Source organism: Theropithecus gelada, chromosome 1 (genome assembly GCF_003255815.1).
Source record: "Theropithecus gelada isolate Dixy chromosome 1, Tgel_1.0, whole genome shotgun sequence".
NCBI lineage: Eukaryota > Metazoa > Chordata > Mammalia > Primates > Cercopithecidae > Theropithecus > Theropithecus gelada.
The window spans coordinates 222,482,893-222,493,083 of NC_037668.1; the positions used below are offsets into that span (position 1 = coordinate 222,482,893).

At 43.2% G+C, this 10,191-nt stretch overlaps 1 long non-coding RNA gene across 1 annotated transcript; it reads left to right on the forward strand.

Moving 5' to 3' along the window:
- Positions 1-1,082: 1,082 nt before the first annotated feature.
- LOC112608238 lies at positions 1,083-2,828 on the forward strand. The gene is made up of 2 exons (XR_003115968.1): positions 1,083-1,228; positions 2,581-2,828. It is a non-coding gene; the product is annotated as an uncharacterized LOC112608238 (long non-coding RNA).
- The last annotated feature ends 7,363 nt before the right edge of the window (positions 2,829-10,191 follow it).

Genomic DNA, 10,191 nt, shown 5'->3' on the forward strand with positions numbered 1-10,191 from the left:
TCCCCTTCACTGTGAAGGCCATCGTGATCATGTGTGTGGACACGCCAATGCTGAAGTTTAAACTCCCGACTCCTACCACCTCAGACAACTGCTTGGTTAGACCTCAGTCTGTTTGAGCAAGAAATCCCAGGATCCTTGGTAGCCAGGCAAGGTGGGGGAAGGGCATACAGGACCCAGGTGGGCATGTCCCCTTGGCGTCACATACTACTCATCCCTTAGGGGTTAACAGAGGCAGAGGAGGCCCTGGTTTTGGGGAGGTGAACAAATCAAAACCACCTTTTGATAGCCTAAGAATTCTTCAGGTAAATACTATGGCTTTTACTCCTTTTTTCCCCTTGCTCTTAATTTCCCACAGATTTCCTCCTCTTTATTCATAGTCCCCTCCATTCTCTGCTCTGTGCCAGGACATCTTTCACTGGAACAGCCAAGCCCACTCTTTGCCCATGACAGCAGGTGGCAGCAGGAACACTGGAGTGGAAGCAGGGAATCAGTCGACCTATGTTCACTAGACATTGTTATGGAGCCCCAGAGGCAGAGCGTGCAGGAGAAGCCAAGGCTCTTCCTTGTCAGTTTGGGCTCCTTCTCTGAGTATCCTGTGCGTGCTGCCACCCGTGACCTGTACTTGTAAGACCACATTATTCTGTGTAAGTGTTTGGAAGTAGACCCTTTCCAGGCCTCCTCTCAAAAATGTCCCTTTTTCTGTGAGGCCTTTCCTGGCCGCCCCGTAAATTACATCCCTACCCTGCACATCCTGTCCTGTTTGTCTCTCTCCGTAGTATTTATTGTCATCTGACATATCACATTTTTTTCTTCTTCATTTGTTTTTTTCTGCGTCCTCCATCTGAAAATGAGCTCCCTAATGGCAGGGATTTTTATAGTTACTCTAGTGTTGTTGGATGCATTTGAAAGTGTCACATGAGGAAGGCGGGGTGAAGATTAGGGAAGGGTGAATGGGATGGGTGGATCTAGTTCTAGTGGCTGTTCTATAAGAATGAGTACATTTGCTTATCAGTGACAAATAACTAGCCTGTTGTCTATCTTTTTTTAACAGTTTCCTGGGAGATTATGATGAGTGACCTAGAGGAGAAGGATGTTGATGAATTCAGCTCCAGTGGCTTTAAGTGCCCGACATGCTTTGCAGTGCAGGGAAGGAAATGCGATCCAGAACTCAAATGGTGTGCGGCAGATAAAATAAAGTGTATTGAATTCTCTGGCATCATCAACACAGGTACTTTTCTCGGATGTACTGGTATTCTCTCCCAAGCCTATGGGGTCTGTGTTCCAAGGGTAAGGTAGAGGAGAAATCAGCTTTTGTCCAGATCTCTTAGAAATGAGGACACAGCAGTGGTCTGACTCTTGAGTATGTCCAACTGGCTTTCTCATATTCACTCATTTTTGAATTGATACGTGCATTCATTGACAGGCTCTCTGCTAGCTTTGAGGAAGTTGGTTCAGCATATCGGAGGAATCGTCATCTTCTGCAAATTTTGGTTAGGTTTAGAAAAAAAAGAAAAAACCCAGGGGCAATGTGCGCTTTTTTCCTCTCTGTTGTTGTTGTTGTTGTTTAAATTTTCAAAATAAAGGCTTTGGAGAGAAGCAATGACCAAGCTTAAACTTTCCTCGAAGAGATTGCAAATTATATTTTACTATGCTTGCTTTAAGAAAATACAATACAAAATTCTAAATTAATTGAAGACATTTAACTGAGAATTGAATTAGGAATGATAGTGTGGAATAGCACGAAATGCAGTGGGCTGAGTACCATGAGGGTTGGGTTGTTTCCGTAATTCCTCTTTACCTGCTCATATCCTCCTGCTGACTCTGGGGAGCTCCCCCTTCCTGAAGTTCATCTAAGTGAGGCAACTACAGAGGCTAACCATATTGGTTGGCCTCTTGGATTCTTATGTTTCTACTTTCTGTAATTTGCATAACAAAAGAGGGATGTATTTGCTTTAAAATAGCAATCTCTCGATTGCTGTTGACACCCCGGAAGAAATAAGATGAAATCATCAAGAGCATAGAATATGTGCCATGTGAAAGACTGTGTCTGAAGGTGCTTTGAAAGGCAGGGAACACAGTCACAGTCATAGCTTATTTATGTCTATTGCTAGTTCTTAAACGATAACTTTGACCAAGAATAAGAGATTAGATTATGTTCCTAAATTTACAAAGAGTCTACGTAACTGAAACACAGACACACCAGCTACCCTGAGTATCCGTAGCATACAGGATACTCCTAACAAAGTCATTAGGACTTCTTACTACTGTTGGTGTAAAGTGTCTATAAAAGCGTATGCTATCCCAAGTGGTAATGTAAGTTGGAAAAAAGTTCATATAAAGTTTAGAAAATATGCCAATATGTGACTGACGTAGATTTTGAAAAGATTTAAGAATTTGGAAGTCCTGTGTTTGGAGGACACATTTCCAGCTCATTGCCTCTGCTACAGAGAGCCCTGTCAGGTGGATCACACCAGAGTGTGACTTGACTTATATCCTACTCCAGCCCAGTCTGTATGGGTAAAATGCTGAGTATAAGGAAGGGGAGGAGAGAGTGGACATCTCACTTACGGTTTCTTGCAGGTATTCGTGATGTAGCCGTTGAAATGAAGAGATGCATACAAGCAGACCTATGCAAAGAGACGATAACTTCTTATATGGGTTTTCCAATTGCTAACAAGAGTAGAAATTGCAAATCAGCCATCAGAAACGGGGCCAGAATCAGACCCCCATCTCCCATCTTCTTTGTTCTCTTCCTGGGGAGGGTACTTCATTGAGTTCTGGCAAGGGCCTAGCCACTTCCATTTATGAATTAAACCTGCATTTTTTTGTTTATGTATTCTTTCATGAGTGTTAATTTCTCCATAGTTACATTTAGTTGTTCGTTTATTTACTCATTCAGTGAGTTTACTTGTTGTGTATCCAGCCTTGCATAAAGTGGGTCAGAGTTGAAGCGAATCAGCTCTGGGTCTTGCCTTTAAGGTCCCAAAGCATTTAGAGAATGAGGACATGTGCAGTTCAAATGCTTAGAAAGCAATTTAAGAAGTACATAGAAGAGCAGAAGCGCTCTGCTTAAGGAGCCTGAGGGATTGGTTTGGACATAGGGTAAAAGTAGAAGACTGTGGGTTTAAGGAAAGATTAGGATTTTAGATGGACTTTGAGGAGACCTTTACTATGTGGCAGCAGAAATACGGAGACATGGACACGGAGAGGTGGGCGGAGGCTAAGATGCAGTAGCTGAAATTAATGGTAGGAGGAGTGGGGGAGAGGAAAATGTCAGTAAATATATGGGCCTGGCTGGAAGCATCTTTCTGTGAGGGATGGAAAGTGCTGCCCTGGGTGAACAGGGTGGACTCACTGAGCTGAGGACAAGCCGGCTCTGTGATGGAAAACAGTTCCCTTCAATCCACCAGAGAGATGATCAGAAGCCAAGGTCCCTGGTTCTCACTGCTGACTACTTTTTGTTTGTTTGTTTGTTTGTTTGTTTTGAGACGGAGTCTCACTCCGTCGCCCAGGCTAGAGTGCAGTGGTGCAATCTCGGCTCACTGCAAGCTCTGCCTCCCAGGTCAAGCAATTCTCCTGCCTCAGCCTCCCAAGTAGCTGGAACTACAGGCACGTGCCACCACTCCCAGCTAATTTTTTGTGTTTTTATTAGAGATGGGGTTTCACCATGTTAGCCAGGATGGTCTTGATCTCCTGACCTCGTGATCCGCCCACCTCAACCTCCCAAAGTGCTGGGATTACAGGCGTGAGCCACCGCGCCCGGTCCACGGCTGACTACTTATTACAGAATCATCCAGGAGCTTTAAATGAGAGTGCTTATCCCAGGCCCACTGCCAGAAATTCAGATTCAGCTGATCTGGGGTGAGCCTGGCCTTGCTCCCACATTTTTGTCCTTTGTGTTGTTTTAAATGCCCCCTAACCAGGGTGATTTTAATTTTCAGCTACTATTTTTTTAAATAACTGAAGTATGAGTAAAAGGCCATAATTTATTTTACCCAAAGTGAAAGACCTCCAATTAAAGCCAACCGACTATAGCATGTAAAACAGAAGATTGTTTGAATGATATCAAATGTCAATTGATATAAAGTTTGAAAAACTGCAAGTACTCTTCTTTAACTTTAGATTAGTTGTGTAATACAAGAACACTAACCAAATTAATGGCTTTTGTTCTCAAAGGACTTCCTAATTTATGGAGAAATGTCATCATGACCCCAAAAATCAAACTCATGGCATAAGTACATTTTAATCTTTTATATCTCTCAAAGAAAAAATTTCAGCTAAATGTGATTATATTTGTTTCTCTCATGACAACTTGTACTCCAGATATATGAAGTCAAATATCAGGATTTATTGGAATTTTAAAACAAGAGGCAAATGCTTTTATTCATAGCTTTGTTCTCCTGAAAATTTTTACTCTCAGTTTTCTCAAACAGACTCTATGAAAAGTGTCATGGATAGAGTTTTTTTAAAATCCTTGAGTTTATATGTGTCAGTGCCATAAATCGCCACCAGTTTGTGGAATAATTAGAAGACAATGAATTTAATGAACGTGTGTTCTTTGCCAATGCTCGTTGGATGAATCATGGAAAAGTTTTACAAAGATTTACTATACTATTAATTCCAATTCACAATTTTCTTCAAACAGAAGGAATACTTGCCAAACATTTAATAATCAAAGACCACAATGGGCAATGTAATTTATGTTTTTTCATTGATGTTACATTTCACACATGAGCTGAAATTTAGCCTCCAATCAAAGGAAAAGCTTATTTGTAAACTTGGTAAAAAGATATGACAATTATATTGAAATGGAAACTTTTTACAAGACAAACAATAATGATTTCACACACTTTTAACTTTTTTTTTTTTTTTTTTTTTTTTTGAGACAGTCTCTCTCTATCATCCAGGCTAGAGTTCAGTGGCACCATCTCGGCTCACTGCAACCTCTGCCTCATGAGTTCTAGCAATTCTCCTGCCTCAGCCTCCCAAGTAGCTGGGATTATAGGTGCCTGCCACCACATCCGGCTAATTTTTGTATTTTTTTAGTAGAGACAGGGTTTCACCATGTTGGCCATGCTGGTCTCGAACTCCTGACCTCAAGTGATCCACCCACCTCAGTCTCCCTGAGGGCTGGGATTACAGGCGTGAGCCACCGCACACTCTTTTAACTTTTTAACATTCTAATAGGCAGAAGATTTTGATTGTCATCAACATTGTTATGTAAAGTGGCTGTAAAAACTATAAAAACATTAAAACATTCTGTTGGTATTTATAAATTTAGAGTTGATTTTCAATTTTTGTGATAACTGTTTTATTATGTTCATAATACTGAGTGGACACAGTTAATGAAGTTACTTAATTTGGATGAATTTAGTTTTGAAATTGATATGAAGTGAGAGTTCACTTTACATGAAATTAGGAGAGCGATATCACCAAGATGACAGAGTAGGACATACCAGCCTTCATTCCCCTTGCTGCCCTGCACCCCCCCAAAAAATAGGTATCCACAAATCAAAATGGCACTGACAGGTCTCAAAGACCCTGTGTTAGTCTGTTCTTGCATTGCTATAAAGAACTACCTGAGACTAATTTATAAAAAAGAAGTTTAATCGGCTCATGGTCCTGCAGGCTGTACAGGAAGCATGGCTGGGGGGCCTCAGGAAACTTTCAATCATGGTGGAAGGTGAAGGGGAAGCAGGCATGTCTTTCATGACTGGAGCAGGAGGAGGAGAGCAAACAGGAAGGTGCTACACATTTTTAAACAAACAGATCTCATGAGAACTCAGCCACTATCATGAGAACAACAACAAGGGAGAAATCCACCCCTGCAATCCAGTCACCTCACACCAGGCCCCTCCTCATACTGAAAAATACAATCATCCTTTCTCAACAGTCCCCCAAGTCTTAACTCATTTCAGGATTAACTCAAAAGTCCACAATCCAAAGTCTTATCTGAGACAAGAAATTTCCTTCCACCTATGAGCCTGTAATATCAAAAAACAATTAGTTACTTCCAAGATACAATGGGGGTACAGGCATTAGCTAAAAACTCTCACTCCAAAAGGGAGAAATTGGCCAAAACAAAGGGACTACAGTCTACACAAGTGCTCCCTCACTGGTAATTAAGAAGAAATTCTATCTTTATTTATTGTCCCTTTTTTCTCACATTCCACGTCAAGCCCATTAAAAAATCCTGTTGTATCTACTTTCAGAGTATCTTCAGAATTCTACTTTTTTTTTTTTTTTTTTTTTTTTGCCTTTCCCACTGCCACCACCTCGATCCAAGCCTCATCTCTCACTGTAGTATTGCCATAGCCCTTCTGTTCTCCCAGCTTCCAGCCTTAGTCCCCTAGAGCCTACTCTCATCTCAGCAACCAGGGTCATGTCATGTGATGTACTTGCCTCTGCTCAAAATACAACCAGAGTCATGTCATATGACATACTTGCCTCTGCTCAAAATCCTCCAGTGTCACCCACCTCGCTCAGAGAAAATGCCAAAGCCAGAACAATGTGGGCCTGCTGTTCGTTTCCTAGTGTTCTGCTGCTTGCTCACCTTCTTGGTTATCCTCCTACTCATCTTCTTGTTCTTCTTCTTGCTCACCTCCTTGCTGTTCTGCATGCTTTCTGTTCTTGCTTACCCTCCTTTCTCACCTTATTTTCCTCCTTGCTCACCTCCTTGCTTACTCCCTTACTCTCCTTACGTATCTCCTTGCTTACCTCCTTACTCTCCTTGCACACCTCCTTGCTCACTCTTATTGCTTACCTCCTTGCGTGTTCTCCTGGATCACCTCCTTGCCTAACTCACTGTTCTTTTCCTTGCTCACCTTCCATTTTCACCTCCTTGTTCTCCTCCTTACTCACCTCCTTACTCACCTCCTTGCTTGTCTCCTTACTCTTTTGCTCACTCTTCTTTCCTCCTTGCTCACCTTCATCCTCTTCTTGCTGTCCTCCATGCTCTCCTCCTTGCTTACTCTCTTTGCTCTTTTCCTTACTCACCTCCCAGCTGTCCTCCTTGCTCACTACATTCCAGCCCCAGTTGATCTTTTTGTCATTCCTTGAACAGCCACACTCCCACTCAAAGGCTTTGTACCGACTTGTTCCTCTTCCTGAATTGCTCTTCCCCTACCCCTTCTTCAGGCATTCACTAAAAAGTCACCCTTTCAGTGAGACCTTCCATGATCACTCTACTGAAAATATTAACTCCATCTTCCAACAGGCTTTCATATTTCCTTCCCTACTTTGTTTTCTTCTTAGCATTATACAACCTAACATTATACTTATCTAATTTACCACCCATCTGCCCAACTGGAATGAAAGCTGTGCAAAGACAGGGATGTTCTTCTGCTTTGCTCACTATCTTATCCCCAGCACTAGAATAGGACCCGCCATATAGTATGAGCTCAAGAATATTGGTTGCATTGATGGATGAATGCATGAAAAGGTGGATGGATGAATAAACAATGGAAACAAAAACTTGACTTAATTAGTAGCTACATCATGAATGAATGACCACAAGATGGAGACATTCATTAATAAAATGTTATCCTTCCGTTTTGTTGTTTGTTTATCTGCCTCTTCCCGCCTGTATTTGTGTGTCTTGTTTACCTCAGTTTACCTCAGTTTCCCTCTATCTGTTCATATCTGTCTGGGGCATGTGTGTGTCTTTTCTTCCCTTTTTTATTTTGCGTCATTTCTTGTAGACTTGGTTATATCATATTCTTTCTCTGTCCATGTAGTCTGCATTTGGCAATACAAAATAAAAGTTAGCACTTAAATTTATTTTGCCCAGGTTAAGGATGCGTCCAGGAGACAGGGCTGTACTTTTCTCCAAAGATGATTGTGACGGCTTCAATATATAAGGGGAAAAGACAGACACTGGGGAAAGTGGAAAAAAATTTTTAAAGTGTGGGTCAATAGGAGGCAAGCAGTGGCATGCTTCTGAGTCTTTGATAAACCCTTCACATGTGAGAAGTAGGTAGAGGAATAGTCACTTATGCATTCATCTGACTCAATCTGCATTTTTATATAATATAAAATAAACATAAGGCAGAATGTTGGGGGGATCAGACCCAACACCAGGTCATGGGGGTGACAAACTCTGGTCGAGTCAACGGATTGAGAAAAAGACAGTTTGAGAAGTAAAGTGGGACCAGGGGGCCATTGCGGTTGTGGAGGCTGTGAAGGCCCCAAGCTCCAGGAGCGCACGCTGTTTATTGGTAATCCAACAAAGATTGTGGAGGCTGTGAACGCCCCGAGTTCCAGGAGCGCACGCTGTTTATTGGTAATCCAACAAAGATTGTGGAGGCTGTGAAGGCCCCAGGCTCCAGGAGCACACGCTGTTTATTGGTAATCCAACAAAGATTGTGGAGGCTGTGAAGGCCCCAGGCTCCAGGAGCGCACGCTGTTTATTGGTAATCCAACAAAGATTGTGGAGGCTGTGAAGGCCCCGAGTTCCAGGAGCGCACGCTATTTATTGGTAATCCAGCAAAGATTGTGGAGGCTGTGAAGGCCCGAGTTCCAGGAGCGCACGCTGTTTATTGGTAATCCAACAAAGATTATGGAGGCTGTGAAGGCCCCGGTCTCCAGGAGCGCACGCTGTTTATTGGTAATCCAACAAAGATTGTGGAGGCTGTGAAGGCCCCGAGTTCCAGGAGCGCACGCTATTTATTGGTAATCCAGCAAAGATTGTGGAGGCTGTGAAGGCCCGAGCTCCAGGAGCGCACGCTGTTTATTGGTAATCCAACAAAGAAACAGGTGGTGAGAATGTGGAGGTCGAAAGGGCGTGTTGCATCAAGCACATGATTCACGGCTGTGATGGTTTAGCATGTGCTCTGCTACTTGAGATAATGGAGAGCAAGTTCTTTTAACTCAAGATACAATCGATCCTGGGAGAGTAAGGAGCAAGGAGCCAGCAAGTCTAGACGCATTCCAGAGCCACGAGCCCTGGATTCTATCCAAGGCATGAGGGATTTTATGCCCTGGGCTTAGATTATGGTGCATCAGGGCAGCCTTCCACCCTTTAGCACAGAGCTTGGTGTTCCAAAGACCTCAAGGGGTTTTAGATCCTGGATCCCGGACATGTTCCAAGACTCTTTTATGTTATGCCAGATATGCAAGCCCTGCCTCAGCGTCTCCCAACACTCAGCTTTTCCCAACACAGAGGAAGAAATCTGATAGGCATTTGTCTCAGGTGAGCAGAGAAATGACTTTGAACTCTGCCCTTTGTCCCATACCTGTGAAGATATGCTGTCAATTTACATGGTCAGGGTGAAATTCTGCAGAACTATTTTAGGGTGAAGGAATTTCCTAATGTACAAATTGTGAAGGAGGTATGTAGCTTTTTTTTTTTTTTTTTTTTTTGATCTTTGAGGCTGTCTTATTTAGGAACAAAATGGGAAACAGATCTGCCTGATGTGGTTCCCAGCTTGACGTTTCACTTTTGCTTAGAGCCTGGAGTCCTGAGATTTATTTTCCTTTCACAGTTCCCATGTCAAAGCTGGACATGGATGTTGGACATGGATTTGCTGGAGTGGAGGCAAGAGGCACAGATACCAAAGGACCTTTGGGGCTGAGTGTTGGGTGGGTCATCTACACAGATTTGAAAGGGGGCAGGCCTGAGGTTGGGAGAGCACCATGCTTTTGTCTTAGAGACCTGACCTCTGAGAAGGATCATCACTGACCCGAACTGGGGTCTGCCCACCCAGCTGGTAAGACCAGATATACACATTGAGGTTTTCAGCAGTGAAAAGGAAGACAGTTATTTGCAGAGCACCAAGCAAGGAGGACCAGGAAGCTAATGCTTAAATCCTGACCTCCCAGGTGGCTTGCAGGTAATGGTTTTTAAAAGCAGGGTAGACCAGCGCAGTGGCTCATGCCTGTAATTCCAGCACTTTGGGAGGCCGAGGTAGGCGGATCACCTGAGGCCAGGAGTTTGAGACCAGCCTGACCACCATGGAGAAACCCTGTCCCTACTAAAAATACAAAATCAGCTGGATGCGGTGGTGGCACCTGTAATCCCAGCTACTCAGGAGGCTGAGGCAGGAAATCACTTGAACCTGGGAGGCAGAGGTTGTGGTGAGCCAAGATCTCACCACTGCACTCCACCCTGGGCAACAAGAGTGAAACACCATCAAAAAAAAAAAAGCAGGGGTAAATTTCAGGAAAGCTACACACAAAGTTGTACATCAATCC